The sequence below is a fragment of the Macaca mulatta genome, chromosome 10 (genome assembly GCF_049350105.2).
Source record: "Macaca mulatta isolate MMU2019108-1 chromosome 10, T2T-MMU8v2.0, whole genome shotgun sequence".
In the NCBI taxonomy this organism is placed as follows: Eukaryota; Metazoa; Chordata; class Mammalia; order Primates; family Cercopithecidae; genus Macaca; species Macaca mulatta.
In genome coordinates, this window is record NC_133415.1 from 89,397,309 (window position 1) to 89,417,480 (window position 20,172).

The 20,172-nt window shown below is 47.3% G+C and overlaps 1 long non-coding RNA gene across 1 annotated transcript in view; it reads right to left on the minus strand.

The window, feature by feature from the left end:
- Nucleotides 1-3,643: 3,643 nt before the first annotated feature.
- LOC107000414 (uncharacterized) overlaps nucleotides 3,644-20,172 on the minus strand; it is a 62,673-nt gene continuing 46,144 nt past the window's right edge. The window contains exons 5-6 of the long non-coding RNA XR_013399879.1: nucleotides 8,223-8,311; nucleotides 3,644-3,781 (exon numbers count right to left, since the gene is read on the minus strand). This is a non-coding gene — a long non-coding RNA (uncharacterized LOC107000414). The remainder of the gene's footprint in view (nucleotides 3,782-8,222; nucleotides 8,312-20,172) is intronic.

Genomic DNA, 20,172 nt, shown 5'->3' on the forward strand with positions numbered 1-20,172 from the left:
CAGGGTCATAAGGTCCTCTCAGCAGAGCCACTGCAGCACCAAAGGCATTTCTGGAAGGAGGCAAGGACGTGTCATCTAGATGTCAAGCCCCAATGTGCAATTCTGTCACAGCCCACCCCACCTCCACCCTGAGACGGAAGAGCTTCGCATACAGGCGGGAAGAGGTCAGGACCAGTCCAGCCTCACTGGCTTCAGAACTGGCCTGGGGGCTACTGTGACCCACAGGAAGGGAAGAGGAAAGCACTCTGGGCAGGGCAGGGCAGGGCCTGCAGCACCCGCAGGCCAGCAGTAAAGGACCCCCAGAACTTTCCAAGTCTAGCACAAAACCCAGAAGCCACAAAGGAAAAGACTGGCAGATTTAAATGCATGAAGTCAAAATTATTTTTATAGGGCTAAAGAAACCATAAGCAAAGTGAAAAGCCAAATGCATACTGGGAGGAAATATCTGCAGCATATTTAACTAAACAAGAGTTAACACTAATCTGTATAAAGTTTCAATAATTCAATCAGAAAAACACAACGCAGTCGGAAAAAAATGGTAACGTGAAAAGGAATCTCAGAAGAAATGCATACACTTCTTTTTTTTTTTTTTTTGAAACAGAGTCTCGCTCTTTCTCCCAGGCTGGAGTGCAGTGGCGCAATCTTGGCTCACTGCAACCTCTGCCTCCCAGGTTCAAGCGATCCTCCTGCCTCAGCCTCCTGAGTTGCTGAGACTACAGGTACACACCACCACGCCCAGCTAATTTTTGTATTTTTAGTAGAGACGGGATTTCACCATGTTTGCCAGGATGGTCTCGATCTCTTGACCTTGTGATCCGCCTGCCTCAGCCTCCCAAAGTGCTAGGATTACAGGGGTGGGCCACCGCGCCCGGCCAAAATACGTACACTTAATAAGAACATTTTAAATACTCACCAAATACTTTTTTAAGTGCTCAACATCATTGTAAAACTGTAAATTTTTCTATTTCTTCCTAGTATTTGTCTAGCTTTTTGAGACTGGGTCTCTCTTGCTCAGGCTGGAGTGCAGTGGTGTGATCATAGTTCCTGCAGCCTAGAACTCCTGGGCTCAAGCAATTCTCCCACCTGAGCCTCCTGAGCAGCTGGTACTATAGACCTGTGCCACCACACCTGACTAATTTTTTTTTTTTTTTTTTAGAGACGAGGTCTTGCTATGTTGCCCAGGCTGGTGTCAAACTCCTGGGCTCAAGCAATCCTCCCACCTTGGCCTCCCAAAGCGGTGAGATTACAAGTGTGAACCACCACGCCTGGCCTTAATTTTTAAATGTTTGTGTTTTTTCTTTTTTGAGACAGAGTTTCACTCTTGATGCCCATGATGGAGTGCAATGGCATGATCTCAGCTCACGGCAAGCTCCACCTCCCAGGTTCAAGCAATTATCCTGCCTCAGCCTCCCAAGTAGCTGGGATTACAGACACCCACCACCACACCTGCATAATTTTTTGTATTTTTAGTAGAGACGGGGTTTCACTATGTTGGCCAGGCTGGTCTCAAACTCCTGACATCAGGTGATCTACCTGCCTTGGCCTCCCAAAGTGCTGGGATTATAGGCATGTGCCACCACACCTAGCCAATTTTTAAATTTTTGTTAGAGATGGGGTCTCACTTTGTTGCCCGGGCTGGCCTCAAACTCTTGGCCTCAAGTGATCCTCCTGAGTAGCTAAGACTACAAGCGCATACCACCACACCTGACAGGTTCCTTTTTTATTCCTCCAAAGGCTAGAACTTTTAAAACATTAGAAATTCCATTTATTTTCTGAAAATTTTTGTGTTTCCTTATCTTTCTGGCAGCCTCATTAGACCCTATAAAAGAATCAAAATGAATCTTAAATTTTTTTTCTTTTTTGAGATGGAGTTTCACTCTGTCACCCAGAATGGAGTGCAGTGGCATGATCTCAGCTCACTGCAACCTCCCCGCCTCCCAAGTTCAAGTGATTCTCCTGCCTCAGCCTCCTAAGTAGCTGGGATTACAGGCACGCACCACCATGCTCAGCTAATTTTGTATTTTTAGTAGAGTTGGGGTTTTACCATGTTGGTCAGTCTGGCCTTGAACTCCTGGCCTCAGGTGATCCACCCACCTCGGCCTCCCAAAGTGCTAGGATTACAGGTGTGAGCCCCAGCGACTGGCCTAGATCTTAAAATTTAAGAGACATTATAATTTAATTTGATATACTATGGTGGTAGAAGACTATTTCAAACTCTTATAAACACAGAGATTTGAAGCTTCAGTTCTACAATCTCATTCATATATCAAGTTAAACCAAAAAAACACAAAAACTCACTGATCCACATCTCAATGGGCTTTCTCCTTTCAATGTTTCCTTAAGTGACATGAGATCACAAGCATACAAAATAATGACCAAAAAAAATCTAACAAATCAGGTTTCCTGTCATCTCTCTCTAGATAAAAAACAGACCGCCACCATCCTGATAAACAAAGAGATCATAAAACCATTGTTGCCAGCTATGAGAAACAGCTTGGTCAAGAGCCAAACACAAAACAGAGAATCAGGCCAGCCATGGTGGCTCACGCCTGTAATCCCAGCATTTTGGGAGGCCGAGGCAGGTGGATCACATGAGGTCAGGAGTTTGAGAGTAGCCTGGCCAACATGGTGAAACCTCATCTCCACTAAACATGCAAAAATTAGCCAGGTGTGGTGGTGCACACCTGTAGTCCCAGCTACTCAGGAGGCTGAGGCAGGAGAATCACTTGAACCCAGGAGGTGGAGGTTGCAGTGAGCTGAGATCACGCCACTGCACTCCAGCCTGGGCAACAGAGTGAGACTCCATTTCAAAAAAGGAAAAGAGGCTGGGGTGGGAGGATCGCTGAAAACCAGAAGTTCAAGGCTCCACTGAGCTATGATCGCGCCACTGCACACCAGCCTGGGTGACAGAGGGAGACTCTGTCTCTTAAAATATATAAATAAATAAATAAACAAAAAAGGAAAGATAGACAGGTGGGGGAAAACACCAGAGTCTATGAAAGTATTTTGTTGTTGTTGTTTTTTTTTGAGATGAAGTCTCGCTCTGTCACCCAGGCTGGAGTGCAGTGGGGCGATCTTGGTTCACTGCAATCTCCACCTCCTGGGTTCAAGGGATTCTCCTGCCTCAGCCTCCAGACTAGCTGGGATTACAGGCACACACCACCATGTCCAGCTAACTTTTATATTTTTAGTAGAGTCTGGGTTTCACCATGTTGGCCAGGCTGGTCTTGAACTCCTGACCTCAGGTGATCCACCCACCTCGGCCTCCCAAAGTGCTGAGATTACAGGCGTGAGCCACTGTGCCCAGCCTTACTGTATTGTTTTTTGGTGGTATTGTTATTTTTAGTGGTTTTTTCTTTTTTTGAGATGGAGTTTCGCCCTTGTTGCCCAGGCTGGAGTGCAATGGCGCGAACTCAGCTCACCGCGACCTCCGCCTCCTAGATTCAAGCGATTCTCCTGCCTCAGCCTCCCGAGTAGCTGGGATTACAGGCATGCGCCACCATGCCTTGCTAATTTTGTATTTTTAGTAGAGACGGGGTTTCACCATGTTGATCAGACTGGTCTCAAACTCCCAACCTCAGGTGATCTGCCTGCCTCAGTCTCCCAAAGTGCTGGAATTACAGGCGTGAGCCACCACGCCGCTCATTTTCTTTTTTTTTTTTTTTCTGTAGAAGCAGTCTCCCTATGTTGCCCAGGCTGGTCTCAAATTCCTGGGCTCAAGTGATCCTCCTGCCTCATGATATTTTCTATCAGAAGTTGGTTGAATCCATGGATGCAGAACCTGCAGTATGAAGGGACAACTGCAGTCAGAAAGAAAAGCAAATTAAAGATAAGAAGCCATTTTATGCCCATCAGCTTGTCAAAATTTAGAGATAGGGATAATACCATTGGAAAAGATGCAGAGAAGTCTAAGGCATGGGTGATGGGAGGACACACTGGCGCACCAGTGCAGGAGAGCAACCACGCAGCACCTATGAGCAAGCAAATCCCTTCTGATGCAGCAACTCCACACTTGGAAACGAATACGAGAATTGTCCATAGGCCCAGAAGGGGCCAGAACATGTTCACTGAGGCAGCACTGACGGTAGCAGGGAATTGAAGGGAACCTACGTATCTATCAAGAGGAAAATCAGCAAGTGAAACGTGATGAATGCCTACTGTGGATACCGTGCAGGACTCAATGTCCACATATCAACAAGGCTACATATCAAAAGCAATGTGAGGGAGAAAAGACAAGGGATGAGAATATCGCCCAAGAACTTCAGTGTAATTTTAAAACATGCAGACTTAACCACTGCAGAATTGCCCAAGGGACTCTTCATACATAGCCAAGGACCCATTCAAAACCCTCAAGAGTGGATTCCTAGGGTGGGGTGGGGCTTAGAGGTGGTGCCTGGGGACATAGTGATGACCTTGTGTCCTGAATGCAGTGTGTCATATGCAAGTGAGGAGGACAAGGAAAAGATGGAGCCACCCTTACTGGGAAGAGAGAAAGAGTGAAGCTTATATAAGACAGTACCTGAAATTAACAGGGTCCTACCTGATGAATAAACCTCAATAAGGACAAGCATGGATGGAGAAAGGACACAAAAACTGATGGAGGTTTATCTGCAATTCAGAAGGAACCCTGGTCATCACCCTTAACTGATGAAAAAACAAAGCCAATTGCCCGGGCGCGGTGGCTCACGCCTGTACTTCCACCACTTTGGGAGGCCAAGGCGGGCAGATTACCTGAGGTCGGGAGTTCGAGACCAGCCTGGCCAACATGGAGAAACCCCGTCTCTACTAAAAATACAAAATTAGCCACCCATGGTGGAGCATGCCTGTAATCCCAGCTACTGAGGAGCCTGAGGCAGGAAAATCGCTTGATCCTGGGAGGTGGAGGTTGCAGTGAGCCAAGATCACGCCACTGCACTCCAGCCTGGGCAACAGAGTGAAACTCTATCTCAGAAAACGAATAAACAAAGCCAAAGTGAAGGAGGAACTCTGCCCGTGGTCTCAGGGCTAGAGATTGGGGCAAGGTAAGGAGAAGGATGTGGAGCCAGATGGAACGCGCCGCAAATGCCTCTGTGAGATCTTTTTTTTTTTTTTTTTGAGACAGTCTATCTTTGTCGCCCAGAATGGAGTACAATGGTACAATCATGGCTCACTGCAGCCTTGACCCCCTGGGCTCAAGCAATCCTCCTGCCTCAGCCCCCACAAGTAACTGTGGCTACATGTGTGTGCCACCACACCTAGCTAATTCTTGTATTTTTTGTAGACACGGGGTTTCACCATGTTGCCCAGGCTGGTATATATTATTTTTAATCATTCTGTGCACAATACAAAGTTTTGACTGTGACCCATCACACCTGGTGAATTGTGGAGTATTCCATGCGTGGCGCCATGTTGGTGCTCAAAACGTTTCAAATGTTGGAGCATTTCAGACTTCAGATTTTCAGATCAGGGATGTTCAACGTGTATATAGTAAGAAAACACACAGGATGTGCATTTATTGAATGAAGCCCCATTCAATAAATATAATGGTGTAAAAGCAAATACGAGAACTGCACCCAAGCAAATAACAGCAACTAAAAAGCAAGCCACAATGCAAAAAATATAATGAGGGAATTCCTACCCAGCACCTGCTGCAAAAGTCAACAAAATCTGGCACAAAGCCACAAAACCCGTTCCTGCCGGACACGATGTTGCCACACTTCACCACTAGGGGACGACGAAGGTCACACAGCGAATTTGGGCCGCAATGCTCAGAATTCCCAGACAGGCATGGCCTCTTCAGCACCAGTAAGGTCCCCCAAGCTGAAAGATGCTAGGAAGCAATCTCAAGGGACTAGCAGCCCCAGGCCTATTAAGCCCTCAAGAGTCTAAATCAGCCTGGGGTGCCCAAGGGCCCCACTTTGTACCATTCTCTTCCATCCACAATATGGGCATGTTATAAGAAGGTAAGGAAGGCTGGGCGTGGTGGCTCACACCTGTAATCCCAGCACTTTGGGAGGCTGGGGCGGGTGCATCACTTGATGTCAGGAGTTCCAGACCAGCCTGGCCAACATGGTGAAATCCCGTCTCTAATAAAAATACAAAAATTAGCTGGGCATGGTGGCAGGCGCCTGTAAAACCCAGCTACTGAGGAGGCTGAGGCAGGAGAATCACTTGAACCCGGGAGGCAGAGGTTGCAGTGAGTGGAGTGCCTGGGCAACAGAGCAAGACTGTCTCAAAAAATAGGCCAGGCGTGGTGGTGCACGTCTGTAATCCCAGCACTTTGGGAAGCCGAAGGGGGTGGATCGCCTAAGGTCAGGAGTTCAAGACCAGCCTGACTAATATGGTAAAACCCCATCTCTACTAAATATAAAAAATTAGCCAGGTGTGGTGGCCTATGCCTGTAATCCCAGCTACTTGGGAGGCTGATGCAGGAGAATCGCTTGAACCTGGGAGGCGGAGGTTGCAGTGAACCGAGATCATGCCATTGCACTGGACAACAAAAGCAAAACTCTGTCTCAAAAAAAAGAAAAGACAGCAGGGAAGCTGCAGAACAGGCCAGGCACTGTGGCTCACAGCTGCAATGCCAGCAGTTTGGGAGGCCAAGGTAGGCGGATCACTTGAGCGCAGGAGTTCAAGACCAGCCTGGGCAACATGGCAAGACCCCATATCTACAAAAAATATAAAAATTAATCAGACATGGAGGTGCATGCCTGGAGTCCCAGCTACTAAAGAGGCTAAAGTGGGAGGATCATCTGAGTCTGGGAGGTCCAGGCCGCAGTGAGCTGAGATTGTGCCACTGCAGTCCATCTTGAGTGACACAGCGAGACTGTGTCTCAAAAAAACAAACAACAACAAAAATCAAAATTAAAATTAAATTGCAGAAGGCATTTTTTAGAAAGGGGTAAAAGGGGTAAGTGAGTCATATGCCAGCAAACAGGATATCATCCCCACTTGAGAGATGAGGAAATAGAGGCTCAAAGAGGTAATGCAACCTATCCAGGCTCAATCATACCGCTAGGGAACATCAGAACCAGACTCAAAGCCAGGTGGGTCAGACCCTTGTCACTGGGACACTGTACCCCCAGACATATCTGTGAGAAGAGACAAACAGTCAAGAAGAGTATCTGAGGGAGGGAGGGGATATGAAGAAATGACTTCCTCCCGCAGAGACCCTCCATGCCTTCCCCAAGTGGTCCAAGAAGGCCATCCCAATTCCCCGAGCCACAACACTTGACGATGGGTGTCAGGCCTTCACTTGGCTCCCCTTCCTAGCAGGACCCCCAGAGCTACAGAGTCAGTTTGTTCATTCAGCAACGGCTCCTAAGTCTCACTCAGACATTTCCACCTTCAGTTCTCAAGTGTGACTTGATTTTCTCCCCATGTTGGCCCCTACCTTCACCCAATCCCTCTTCAAACTCTGGAAAGCTCTAAGCCAGAATCCTGCCCAAGTCACCAGACTTGTCATACTGTTCCCACTGGGCCCAGAACCCCTTTATCTGAGCTTTAAACTTTACAAGGACCACTGTGATTTTCAGTTTTTTGGTTTTTTCCTTAAATAAAGATGGAGTCTTGCCATATTACAGGGGCTGGTCTCAAACTCCTTACCTCAAGTGATCTTCCGAACTCAGCCTCCTGAGTTGCTGGGATTACAGGCAGCCACCACCATGCTCAGCTGTGATAGTCTTTTTTAAAACAATTGAAGCATGGGCTAGGTACGGTGGCTCACGCCTGTAATCCCAGCACTTTGGTAGGCTGAGGCAGGCGATCCCTTAAGCTCAGGAGTTCAAGACAAGCCTGGGTAATATGGCGAAACTCTGACTCTCCAAAAAAAAATAAAAACAAAAACAAAACCTGAAGCATAATTCACGTATGGAAAAATGCATAAATGTCAAGCTTGCAACTACGCGACCTGCAATGGCCTCTTAACTGGCCTTCCTGACCCTCTCCTCTACCCTGCACAGGGCCATTTCAGGTTGCACTTTCCAAGTCTATCTGACCACATCACTACCCCAGCCAAAAACCTCCAATAGTTTCTCCTGCTCTAAGGATGGAGATCCTCAGAAACAGAATTATAAGCACTCATCTTTGAGAATGAAAAATGAGGCCAGGCGCAGTGGCTCACACTTGGGAGGCCAAGGCAGGCAGATCATTTGGGGTCAGGAGTTGGAGACCTGCCTAGCCAACACGGTGAAACCCCGTCTCTACTAAAAATACAAAAATTAGCCGAGCGTGCTGGCACGTACCTGTAGTCTCGGCTACTCAGGAGGCTGAGGCAGGAGAATTGCTTGAATCCGGGAGGTGGAGGTTGTAGTGAGCCAAGATTGTGTCCAGCCTGGGCAACAGAGAGAGAACAGAGAGAGATTCTGTCTCAAAAAAAAAAAAAAAGGAAAATGGAAGTCAGATCTAAATCTGCCTTTAAGAAGGGAATCCACTGGCTGGGCACGGTGGCTCACACCTGTAATCCCAGAACTTTGGGAGGCTGAGGCAGGCGGATCACGAGGTCAGGAGTTCGAGACCAGCCTAGCCAACATAGTGAACTCTCGTCTCTACTAACAATACAAAAATTAGCTGGGTGTAGTGGCATGCACTTGTATTCCCAGCTACTGGGGAGGCTGAGGCAGGAGAATCGCTCGAACCCAGGAGGCGGAGGTTGCAGTGAGCCAAGATTGTGCCACTGCACTCCAGCCTGGGTGACAGAGTAAGACTCTGTCTCCAAAAAAAAAAAGAAAGGAATCCACTTTAGTTAAAGGGGAACTATCAGGCACATAGTACTTTGCCTTTTTTTTTCCGTCTTTATTTTTTTTTAATTTTTTTCCCTTTATTTTTTTTCCTTCTTTCTTTTTGAGACAGGGCCTGTGTTGCTCAGACTGGAATGCAGGAGCATGATCACGGCTCACTGCAGCCTTGACCATCTGAGCTCACACTATTCTCCCACCTCAGCCTCCTGAGTGGCTGAGACTACAGGCACGCACCACCACGCCTCGCTAATTTTTTTATTTTTTGTAAACATGGGGTATCGCCATCTTGCCCAGTCTGGTCTCAAACTCCTGGGCTCAAGCAATTCACCCACCTCAGCCTCCCAAAGTGCTAGAATAACACTTGTGAGCCATCGTGCCCGGCCTTGGTACTTGGTCCTTAAAGGACACTGTTTATTATTGAAATGCTGAGCTGCAAAATGTCTCCATCTGGGGTGATGAGAAAGTAGACTTACAACCCAGTGAACCAAGAGGGTAGCTTCACTGAGTATGGCAGCTGTTGGTCGACCTCAATTTGACGTCTGATTAAGTTTAACTATTTGCTATTGTTGCATTTCCTTTTCTTTACTCTTGGTTTGTCCTTGTCCCATAGCTGTGTGGGGTTTTTAAAAACCATGTAATTTGGCCAGGCGCAGTGGATCATGCCTGTAATCCTAGCACTTTGGAAGGCTGAGGAGGAAAGAATGCTTGAGGCCAGGAGTTCAAGACCAGCCTGGCCAACATAGAAGTCCCCATCTCTATAAAACATTTAACAAATTAAGCCAGATGCAGTGGCTCACGCCTGTAATCCCAGCACTTTGGGAGGCCGAGGCAGGTGGATCACCTGAGGTCAGGAGTTTGAGACCAGCCTGACCAACACGGTGAAAGCCCATCTCTACTAAAAATACAAAAATTAGCCAGGTGGCCGGGCGTGGTGGCTCAAGCCTGTAATCCCAGCACTTTGGGAGATCGAGACAGGCGGATCATGAGGTCAGGAGATCGAGACCATCCTGGCTAACACGGTGCAACCCCGTCTCTACTAAAAAATACAAAAAATAGCCGGGCGAGGTGGCAGCGCCTGTAGTCCCAGCTACTCGGGAGGCTGAGGCCGGAGAATGGCGTGAACCCGGGAGGCGGAGCTTGCAGTGAGCTGAGATCCGGCCACTGCACTCCAGCCTGGGCTACAGAGCGAGACTCCGTCTCAAAAAAAAAAAAAAATACAAACAATACAAAAAAACTAGCCGGGCGAGGTGGCGGGCACCTGTAGTCCCAGTTACTCGGGAGGCTGAGGCAGGAGAATGGTGTAAACCCGGGAGGCGGAGCTTGCAGTGAGCCGAGATCCGGCCATTGCACTCCAGCCTGGACAACAAGCGAGACTCCGTCTCAAAAAAAAAAAAAAAAAAAAAATTAGCCAGGTGTGGTGGTGGGTGCCTGTAATCCCAGCTACTCAGGAGGCTGAGGCAGGAGAATCACTTGAACCCCAGGAGCCTGAGGTGGCAATGAGCCAAAATCGCGCCATTGCACTCCAGCCTGGGAGACAGAGCAAGACTCTGTCTCAAAAAAAAAAAAAAAAAAAAAATCCTTGCATGTTAGTGCACACCTGTAGTCTCAGCTACTTGGAAGGCTGAGGCAGGAGAATCCCTTGAACCTGGGAGGTTGATGCCGCAATGAGCGCTGATTGAACCACTCAACTCCAGACTGGGCAATAGAGGCTGTGTCAAAAAAAATAATTTTTTTTTTTTTTTTGCAGTGAGCCAAGATCGTGCCACTGCACTCCAGCTCTGACAGCACGGTAAGATTCCGTCTCAAAAAAAGAAAAAAAAAAGAAAACCCATATAATGTGCCCACTCTATTGGCATAATAAAATTAGTTTTGGCAAATGTTCCTTTATGCCCCTCTTTAAATCAAGCCCTTCTCCCACCCCTCACCCCAGGAAACCACTGATTTACTTTCCATAAATTTCTTTGGCTTTTCTAAAATTTTATATGAATGGGTTATACAATATTTATTATTTTGTGTCTGGCTTCTTTCACTTAGCATAATATTTGTGAGATTAGCCTATGTTATTGTGTGCAAATATAGTTTTGAATGCCGAGAAATATTCCACTGTATAGACAGAATACAACCAATTTACCCTTTTACCAGTCGATAAACATTTGGGTTGCTTATAGTTTGGGGCTATTATGAATAAGGTTATTACGAATATTCATATACAAATATTTTGCGTGGACATATGCTTTGTCCTCAACCAAAAAGGACAGATTTCTCTTTGGTGCTTCCTGCCATTCCATGTAAAACATAAATATTCTCTGTCAATTTGACTTACTACAGAAACTACTCTTTCTCATATGAAATACACACACACAGCCGGGCGCGGTGGCTCACACCTGTAATCCCAGCACTTTGGGAGGCCAAGGCAGGTGGATCACCTGAGGTCGGGAGTTCAAGCCAGCCTGGCCAACATAGTGAAACCCTGTCTCTACCAAAAATACAAAATTAGCTGGGTATGGTGGCGCATGCCTGTAATCCCAGCTACTTGGGAGGCTGAGGCAGGAGAATTGCTTGAACCCGGGAGGCAGAGGTTGTGGTGAGCTGAGATCACGCCATTGCACTCCAGCCTGGGCAACAAGTGTGAATCATTCACACACTTTTTTTTTTCGCTCTGCCATCCAAGCTGGAGTACCACTGTAGCGCAATCTCGGCTCACTGCAATCTCCACATCCCAGGCTCAAGTGATTCTCCTGCCTCAGCCTCCAAAGTACCTAGCATTACAGGCACCCACCACGATGCCCAGCTACATACACACTGATTTGTGAAACACATCAGACCGACCAGGCGCGGTAGCTCATGCCTGTAATCCCAGCACTTTGGGAGGCTAAGGTGGGTAGGTTGCTTGAGCTCAGGAGTTTGAGACAATCCTGGGCAACATGGTGAAACCTCATCTCTACAAAAAATACAATTCGCCAGGCATGGTACAATGTGCTCGTCATCCCAGCTACTCAGGAAGTGGAGGCGGGAGACAGAAGTTGCAGTGAGCTGAGATTTGAGTCACTGCACTCCAGCCTAAGCAACAGAGTGAAACCCTGTCTCAAAAAATAAATTTTTAAAAAGAAACACATCAGATAATTATAGAAGTCATCAAATGTGACTAGTGAAGGTGCTTTTTCTGTAACTTTCCCTACTGCTTGCCAAGCCATCGGCAGGGCATGGCAGGAGTATTTTGTTGCTTATCTCTCATGACAGCCTCAGGAAGAGACAGTGCTGCTACCCAGATGGGAAATTAGGCTCAGGGAAGGTGGGGGAATGACCCAAGGTACACCCACCTCAGGGCTCGCCGAAGTCAAGATACATCCCAGGGCAGAGGCCTGAAGAATTGGCTCCACCACTGACTTACTGTGAGTTCTGCCTGGGCCTCAGTTTGATAATTCCCTCAGAATCACAAATCTCTCATATTCTTCTGGAAAAGTCCTGACTTCAAATATTCTGCTCCTGACAGGTGTGATGGCTCCTGCCTGTAATCCTAGCTCCTCAGGAGGCTGAGGCACAAGGATCACTTGAGCTCAGGAGTTCAAGACCAGCCTGGACAACATAGGAAGACTCATCTCAAAAAAAAAAAAAAAAAAAAAATTATTCTCCCACCAATCATCAAAAAGTCCAGGAAATGCCAACAGTAGTCCCAGCTACTCATGAGGCTGAGGCGGAAGGATTGCTTGAGCCCAGGAGGTGAAGGTTGCAGTGAGCCTTGATTGCGCCACTGTACTCCAGCCTGGGTGACAGAGTCAGACCCTGTCTTTAAATAAATAAATAAATAAATAAATAAATAAATAAATAAATAAAATATTTCACCCAACTACAGTAGTAAGTTGGAACAAGAAAGCCAGCATGAAATTAGCCGGGTGTGGTGCTACACACCTGTAATCCCAGCTACTTGGGAGGCTGAGGCGAAAATCTCTTAAACCCGGGAGATAGAGGTTGCAGTGAGCTGAGATCGCACCACTGCACTCCAGCCTGGGTGACACAGTGAGACCCTGTCTAAAAAAAAAAGAAAAAGCCAGCATGGAAAGCCAGGTGGGAAGTTTTCTTATCTAACTGCCTCCATATCCCTCTTACTAAATTACTCTGGGCTTAACCAAGGAAGACGGTTAGAGCCTGACCCTTGAGGGGGCCAAATAAACAAAGACAACAAAAGCAGCCGTTAAATGGCTCTGCAGGAGGCAGAGGGAGAGAAGTGTTTTTGCTCCAGAGAGGAAAGGGAAGAGGGAAGGAGGGCTGGGAAATGCACAGAAGAGGAGACCAGAGTCAGGAGCTGGATAGTGACAGGAGGCTGCGTACTGGTGGGCCAAGTCAAACCCTGCAAAACCAGGGCCTAGAAGATGCCCAAGGATGGAGAACATGGAAACTGATCTCTGTCTTTTTGTCAAGTGTGCCTTTCCTCTCATCCTCCAGCACTAAAGGGCTCAATTCACTTGTGTCACCAAGGTTTGGTGACTGCAGAGTCTAAGGCGAGCCTGGCAGAGATGAAGGCGAAAGACTGAACTGTGGAAACTATCAACTTAGCCCATTTTGTGCTTCTATGACAGAATACCTGAGACTGGTAACTGATAATGAAGAGAAGTTTATTTGGCTCACAGTTCTGGAGGGTGAGAAGTCCAAGATCAAGGAACTACATCTGGTGAGGGCCTTCTTGCTGCCTCATCACATGGTGGAAGGCCTCTCACATGGTGAGAGAGTACACAGGAGAGAAGGCAAGAGAGTGCTGAACTCACATTTTACCAGGAATCCACTCCTGTGGTAACAGCATTAATCCATTCATGAGGGCAGAGCCTCTTAGAGGTCCCATCTCTCAACACTATTGCATTGGGGATTAAGTTTACAACACATGAACTTCGCGCATGGGGCACATTCAAGCCACAGCAACTACACAGCACCAGGGTATGCTGCACGCAAGCAGGCCCCAGAGGCCAAGATGATGGAGAGTGGGAACTTCTAGAATCTACAGGCATCTGGGGAAGGCCTGAGGACTTCCTCAGAGTACGGAATAAAATTTCAGCTGGTCTTATCAAGATCCAGGGCAGGAAGACCAAGTTGACAAAGATCACTTAGATGAATCCAAAATGAATGAGGATACAGGAGGTGGAGAAATACCAGAGGTCACACCTTCAGGGACAGGGCAGTTGGGACAGGCATAAGAGCATGGGCTCGGGAGTCAAGATCGTCTGGGTCTAAGATAGTATTTCCTACTAAAGCAGGATATTTTATAATTTTAAAAAGGTCATTCCATCAAAAAGAGGTAACGTTTTAAACATATATGGAAACAACAGAGCACCAAAATACAGGAAGCAAAGGCTGACAAATGAAGGGAGGAAACAACAGTCAGTTGGACTTCAACTCCCACTTTCAATAATGGATAGCACAAGTAGGCAGAAGATCAATAGGAAACCGAAGACTTGAACACATGACAACACTACCAACCACCCAGACCTAACACCGATCTACAGAACACTGCACCCTACACCACCTAGACCTAACACCCATCTACAGAACACCGCACCCTACAACCACAGAATACAACACTACCCACCACCTAGACCTAACGCCCATCTACAGAACACCGCACCCTACAACCACAGAATACAACACTACCCACCACCTAGACCTAACGCCCATCTACAGAACACCGCACCCTACAACCACAGAATACAACACTACCCACCACCTAGACCTAACGCCCATCTACAGAACACCGCACCCTACAACCACAGAATACAACACTACCCACCACCTAGACCTAACGCCCATCTACAGAACACCGCACCCTACAACCACAGAATACAGGTTCTTTTTTCTTTCTCCATTTTTTTGAGATGGGATCTTGCTCTGTCAACTAGGCTGGAGTGGAGAAGTGTGATCACAGTTCCCTGCAGCCTCAACTTCCCAGGTTCAGGTTATCTCCCACCTCAGCCTCCCAAGTAGCTTGGCGTATAGGCATGTCCCATCCCAGCTAATTTTTTTATTTTTTGTAGAGATGGCATCTCACTATGTTGCCCAGGTTGGTCTCAAACTTCTGGGCTAAAGGGATCCTCCCACCTGAGGCTCCCAAAGTGCCGGGATTACAGGCATAAGCCACCATGCCAGGGTCAGATTATTCTTTTTTTTTTTTTTTTTTTTTTTTGAGACGGAGTCTTGCTCTGTAGCCCGGGCTGGAGTGCAGTGGCCGGATCTCAGCTCACTGCAAGCTCCGCCTCCCGGGTTTAGGCCATTCTCCTGCCTCAGCCTCCGGAGTAGCTGGGACTACAGGCGCCCGCCACCTCGCCCGGCTAGTTTTTTGTATTTTTAGTAGAGACGGGGTTTCACGGTGTTAGCCAGGATGGTCTCGATCTCCTGACCTCGTGATCCGCCCGTCTCGGCCTCCCAAAGTGCTGGGATTACAGGCTTGAGCCACCGCGCCCGGCCGGGTCAGATTATTCTTAAGTGAACATGGAACATTCTCCAGGAAAGACCATATGCTAGGTCATAAAACAAACCTCAATTAATTTAAAAGGATTCAAATAATACAAAGTGTGTTCTGTGAGGACACTATAATGAAATTAGAAATTTGGGAAACATGGGAAACTCACAAATACGTGAAATATGTGGAAATTAAACAACATACTCTAAATAATGAATGATTCAAAGAAGAAATCCAAAAGGGAATTATAAAATATTATGACATGAATAAAAAGGCTTAAAATTTATGAAATGCAGCTAAAGCAGTGCTTGAAGGAAAATTCACAGCTATCAATGCCTTTTTATTCCTTTGAGACAGTGTCTTGCTTTACTGCCCACACTGGAGTACAGTCATGCAATCGGGGCTTACTGCAGCCTCACACCCCTGGGCTCAAACAATCCTCCCACCTCAGCCTCTGGAACGGCTGAAACTACGGGCGCAACCCACCGCACCTGGCTTAATTTTTCTATTTTTTGTAGGGATGGGGTCTTGTTACATTGCCCAGGCTGGTCTCAAACCCCTGAGCTCAACTGATCCTCATCTCAGCCTCCCAAAGTGCTGGTATTACAGGATGAGCCACCATGCCTGGCCATACGTGCCTTTTTTTTTTTTTTTTTTTTTTAATTTATTTTTGAGACGGAGTCTTGCTCTGTCACCCAGGCTGGAGTGCAATGGCACGACCTTGGCTCACTGCAACCTCTGCCTCTCAGGTTTAAGCCATTCTCCTGCCTCAGCCTCCCGAGTAGCTGGGATTACAGGTGCCCGCCACCACGCCTGGGTAATTTCCTATTTTTAGAAGCGGGGTTTTACCATGTTGGCCAGGCTGGTCTTCAACTCCTGACCTCAGGTGATCTGCCCACCTCGGCCTCCCAAAATGCTGGGATTACAGGCGTGAGCCACCGCGCTCAGCCCATACGTGCCTATTTTTTTTAAAAAAATGAAGATTGTAGGCCAGGCGCAGTGGCTCACGCCTGTAATCCCAGCACTCTGGGAGGCCAAGGCGGGCAGATCACAAGGTCAGGTGACTGAGACCATCCTGGCTAACACGGTGAAACCTCGTCTCTACTAAATATACAAAAAATTAGCCGGGCGGCCGGGCGCGGTGGCTCACGCCTGTAATCCCAGCACTTTGGGAGGCCGAGATGGGCGGATCACAAGGTCAGGAGATCAAGACCATCCTGGCTAACACGGTGAAACCCCGTCTCTACTAAAAATACAAAAAAAAAATTAGCCGGGCATGGCGGCAGGTGCCTGTAGTCCCAGTTACTCAGGAGGCTGAGGCAGGAGAATGGCGTGAACCCGGGAGGCGGAGCTTGCAGTGAGCCGAGATCACGCCACTGCACTCCAGCCTGGGCGACAGAGCAAGACTCTGTCTCAAATAAATAAATAAATAAATAAATAAATAAATATTGTAAATCAATAATCTAACCTTCCACTTTAAGATACCAGAAAAATTAGAAAAGAAGAGCAGGCCGGGCGCGGTGGCTCAAGCCTGTAATCCCAGCACTTTGGGAGGCCGAGACGGGCGGATCACTAGGTCAGGAGATCGAGACCATCCTGGCTAACACGGTGAAACCCTGTCTCTACTAAAAAATACAAAAAACTAGCCGGGCGAGGTGGCGGGCGCCTGTAGTCCCAGCTACTCAGGAGGCTGAGACAGGAGAATGGCCCGAACCCGGGAGGCGGAGCTTGCAGTGAGCTGAGATCCGGCCACTGCACTCCAGCCTGGGCGACAGAGCAAGACTCCGTCTCAAAAAAAAAAAAAAAAAAGAAGAGCAAACTAAATTTAAAGTAAGCAAAACACAAGAGGAAAAGCAACAAATGCTGGGGCAGAAATGAATGAAACAGACAACAGAAAACAATAGAGAAAATAAAACCAAAAGTTGGTTCTCTGAAAAAAGTCAAAACAACTGACGAACCTTCAGCTAGACTGACCAAGAAAAAAAGAATAAAGACTTGAAATTACTACAGTCAGAAATGGAGAAGATAATATTACCATTAACCTTTCAGGAATAAAATCCTACCTCCTCCAATGACCAGTTTTAGAACCTCAGGTGTTACTTAGCCCCTCTGTGCCTCCCTTTTCTCTAAATCTTTTTTTTTTTTCCTTTTTTTTTTTTTAGACAGAGTCTCACTCTGTCGCCCAGGCTGGAGTGTAGTGGTGCAATCTCGGCTCACTGCCACCACAACCTCCACTTCCCAGGTTGACACCATTCTCCTGCCTCAGCCTCCCAAAGTGGCTGGGACTACAGGCACCTGCCATTATGCCTGGCTAATTTTTTGTATTTTTAGTAGAGACAGGGTTTCACCGTGTTAGCCAGGATCATCTTGATCTCCTGACCTTGTGATCCACCCGCCTCGGCCTCCCACAGTGCTGGGATTACAGGTGTGAGCCACCACGCCTGGCCCTTTTCTCTATTCTTTAATCCCAACACTTTGGGAGGCTGAGGCAGGTGGATCACTTGAGCACAGGAGTTCAAGAGCAGCCTGTGCAACAAGGCAAAACCATGTCTCTACTAAAAATTCAAAAATTAGCTAGGTGTGGTGGCGGGCGCCTATAATCTCACCTACTTGGGAGGCTGAGCCATGAGAATCGCAGGAACCTGGGAGGCGGATGTTGCAGTGAGCAGAGATCACGTCACAGTGAGACTCTGTGTCAAAGAAAAAGAAAAAAGAAAAAAAAGCAGTGTACTCCTAGATCCTACGAAGGCTGCAACCCAGACCCTGCCAAGAGATCAGAAATTTATTTTCCAAAGAATACAGAAGGTCCTGGACTGATGGACACCAGGCACAGGAGAGGGAGAAGACAGCAACAACAAAAGGTTTATACAGAAAGTAATATACTCAGTGTTGAGGATATCCAGACCCTTAGTCTTCTTCTTCCACTCAGCTTGGGAACACCGTCAGCGAGGCACAGAGCTCACTCAGGCCTTCATGCCCCACTCAGCTCCCAGGGACCCAGACCTTCCAGTACAATGGAAAAATGAGACTATCAGGGCACAGCTCTCATCAAAGAAATTCCAGGCCAGGCACACTGGCTCACACCTGTAATCCCAACATTTTGGGAGGCCAAGGCAGGTCAGGAGTTTGAAATCAGGCTGGGCAACATGGTGGAACCCCATCTCTACTAAAAATACAAAAATTGGTCAGGTGCAGTGGCTCACACCTGTAATCCCAACACTTTGGAAGGCTGAGGTAGGTGGATCACCTGAGGTCAGGAGTTCAAGACCAGCCTTGACAACATGGTAAAACATTGTCTCTACTAAAAACTCTAAAAATTAGCAGGCGTAGGCAGGCATCTATTGTCGCAGCTACTCAGGAGGCTGAGGCAGGAGAATCACTTGGACCTGGGAAGCAGAAGTTGCAGTGAGTCGAGATTGCGCCACCGCACTCCAGCCTGGGCAAGAGCAAAACTCTGTCTCAAAGAAACACACACACAAACAAAAAACAGCCTGGACAACATCATGAAATGCCAGCTCTACAAAAAATTTTAAAAATTAGCCAGGTATAATGACGCACACCTATAGTCCCAGCTCCTCAGGAAGCTGAGGCAGAAGGATCCCTTGAGCCTGGGAGCTCAAGTTTACAATAAGCTATGACTGTGCCACTGAACTCTAGCCTGGGTGACAGAGCAAGAAGACTCTATTTCCAAAAAAAAAAAAAAAAGACCAGGCACAGGCACAGTGGCTTACACCTATAATCCCAGATCACTTGAGGCCAGGAGTTTGAGACCAGTCTGGGCAACACAGCAAGACCCCATTTTTATTAAAAATAAATAAAAAGAAAAAAATTTGGCCAGGCGCGGTGGCTCATGCCTGTAACCCTAGCACTTTGGGAGGCTGAGGCAGGCAGATCACCTGAGGTGGAGAGTTCAAGACCAGCCTGACCAACATGGAGAAACCCCATCTCTACTAAAAATACAAAATTAGCCGGGCACATGCCTGTAATCCCAGCCACTCAGGAGGCTGAGGCAGGAGAATCGCTTGAACCCGGGAGGCGGAGGTTGCGGTGAGCTGAGATCCTGCCATTGCACTCCAGCCTGGGCAACATGAGCAAAAACTCCAGTCTCCAAAAAAAAAAAAAAAAAAAAAAAAAGAAAAGAAAAAAAATCATAGAGATAAAAAGGAGAAGAGGGGTTACCAGCAGCTTCAAGGAGGAGAGAATAGGGAGTCACTGCTTAATGGGTTCAGGGTTTCCATTTGAGAAGATGAAAAAGTACTGGAGATGGATGGCAGGTGGTTGTATAACATATGAATGTACTTAATGTCACCTGAAAATGGTTAAAATGACAAATTTAATGTTATGTCCATTTTACCATAACAAAAGAAAAATCTGAAAAACATTATTTCCAACCTAAACTTCTACCATACATTGCTGATGGGAATGCAAATGCTGAGAGTTTCTCCTACAGATAGCCTCATACTCATGTGAAATGATATATGTGCAAAGTTACTGCAGCACTGACAGTGATAACAATTCCGGCATCAAAATCCAAATGACAATTAACAAGAGAATCATCAGACGGAAGCGAGATAGCCACGGCATAAGGACAACTGCTAAAAAAAATGAGGAAGCGGCCGGGCGCGGTGGCTCAAGCCTGTAATCCCAGCACTTTGGGAGGCCGAGACGGGCGGATCACGAGGTCAGGAGATCGAGACCATCCTGGCTGACACAGTGAAACCCCGTCTCTACTGAAAAATACAAAAAAACTAGCCGGGCGAGGTGGCGGGCGCCTGTAGTCCCAGCTACTCGGGAGGCTGAGGCAGGAGAATGGCGTGAACCCGGGAGGCGGAGCTTGCAGTGAGCCAAGATCACACCACTGCACTCCAGCCTGGGCGGCAGAGCGAGACTCTGTCTCAAAAAAAAAAAAAAAAAAAAAAATGAGGAAGCTCTTCATGTAGCGAGAGAAAGGTCTCCAAGACATGCTGCTAAGTGAAAAAGTCAAGGTAAAGAACACAGTACATGAACTGC